This window comes from Odocoileus virginianus, chromosome 4 (genome assembly GCF_023699985.2).
Source record: "Odocoileus virginianus isolate 20LAN1187 ecotype Illinois chromosome 4, Ovbor_1.2, whole genome shotgun sequence".
Taxonomy (NCBI): domain Eukaryota; kingdom Metazoa; phylum Chordata; class Mammalia; order Artiodactyla; family Cervidae; genus Odocoileus; species Odocoileus virginianus.
Genome location: NC_069677.1, coordinates 88,697,315 through 88,699,205, shown reverse-complemented (window position 1 = coordinate 88,699,205; position 1,891 = coordinate 88,697,315). Strand labels below are relative to the sequence as shown.

The window sequence follows — 1,891 nt, the reverse complement described above, 5'->3', positions numbered from 1 at the left end:
TTAAAATTGAATGCCACCAAAAGCAGAATGCGTAACGTCCAAGCCTCAGCATGACGAATGGAGAGGTTGAGAGGGAGACCCAGGCCCCACTCACAAGGACCCCAATTCACCAGGGGCCTCCGAAGCTGGCAGCACCTGCCTGTGGATCTGGAGCCTGGATATTTTGCTGTAACAACAGGCTGACTGGTGGTTGAAACTGCTTTTTTTTCACAAACCCACAGTTTTGGGGATCTCTTTGAGGCTGTGAGTGTTGTAACAGCAGGATTCTATTTTCCAGACTGATATTTCAGCGGATTTGTTGCAGCACCTGCCAGGTGCTGTTAGAGAGTGTGAAAGCTGCTGCTGCTGCGTCGCTTCAGTCGTGTCCGACTCTGTGCGACCCCATAGACGGCAGCCCACCAGGCTCCCCTGTCCCTGGGATTCTCCAGGCAAGAACACTGGAGTGGGTTGCCATTGCCTTCTCCAATGCATGAAAGTGAGAAGTGAAAGTGAAGTCGCTCAGTCGTGTCCGACTCTTAGCGACCCAATGGACTGCAGCCCACCAGGGTCCTCTGTCCATGGGAGTTTCCAGGCAAGAGCACTGGAGTGGGTCACCAGTGCCTTCTCCAGGTGCTGAAATCTAGAAAAGTCAATATTCTAATCTGTGCTTCCTGAGCATGTGAACACTGAGCTCACGGAAATGCAGATCTCTCTCGGGTACACGCTTGGCTGATACCTTGTTTGTAAGGAACTGGGAAAGATGCAAGCAAGACTGGCTGGTAACTTTAGAGGCCTTTTCCGTATTTTTCAGTTGACTGTAGAATTACATTGTTGCCTTTAGAATTAATTTTGTGCATCTGTCTCCTTGGTAAATAAATGAATACCTCACTCTCGCTGTACATAAAATATATTTTTTAAAAACAATGTAAGCTTTATCTTTTTAAAATATTTATTTTTACTTATTTCTTGGGCTGTGCCAGGTCTTAGCTGTGGCATGCAGGCCCTACTTCCCTGACCGGGGATCGAACCTGGGCCCTCTGCATTAGGAGTGCAGAGTCTTAGCCCTTCGACCACCAGGAAGTCCCCAGGAAATACTTGTTGATCGGCTCTACCGTCTGCTTCTGCTGCCCTGTTCACCTCCCCAGAGAGCGTGAGGGGGCCATGAAATGGAACCACAGCTGTTTTTCCTCACTGGCTCCAAAAAGTTCTGCAGGGTGCTTTAGCCAGAGGCTTTAAATTCTTCCTGACTGTAACCAAGAGAAGTTTAGCAAAATATATGCACACATATACATGTGTGTGTGTGTGTGTGTGTGTGTGTGTAATTAGAGAGGTTTCTCTGAACAATCAGTGAGGCTTCCCTCATAGTTCAGTTGGTAAAGAATCTGCCTGCAATGCGGGAGACCCAGGTTCGATCCCTGGGTCAGGAAGATCCCCTGAGTAGGAAATGACTACCCACTCCAGCATTCTCGCCTGGAAAATTCCATGGACAGAGGAGCCTTGTGGGCTACAGTCCATGGGATCACAAAGAGTCAGACACAACTGAGCAACTCACACCTTTTCACTTTCCTGCGAGCAATTCTCACCCAGAACATACACTCCCTTGCTGACACTTTCAATTCGAGGCTATGTGAGTATGCCTGCACCCATGTTTTTACAGCATACACATGTATGCACATGTACGTGTGGCTGAAACAGTGTAACATGATACATTCACCCTACGTGGGCTGCTCATTCTAATCTATCGTATTCTATTCTGTTCTCATTTTGTTTTTATCGTTTGCTGGTTGTGACGTCTCAGTTGATTTCAGGACTCACTGGTGGCTGAGATCCTGGACAGATTGCTGCTGGAAAACAGATCCTACAGGTGTAGGTAGGGTGCCCCGAGGCCTATGAACCAGCCAAGGAACTCCTG

General features: G+C 48.1%; 1 non-coding gene across 1 annotated transcript; it reads right to left on the bottom strand.

The window, feature by feature from the left end:
* Nucleotides 1-986: 986 nt before the first annotated feature.
* TRNAR-CCU (transfer RNA arginine (anticodon CCU)) lies at nt 987-1,059 on the bottom strand. The gene has a single exon. It is a non-coding gene; the product is annotated as a tRNA-Arg (tRNA).
* Between the last annotated feature and the right edge of the window lie 832 nt (nt 1,060-1,891).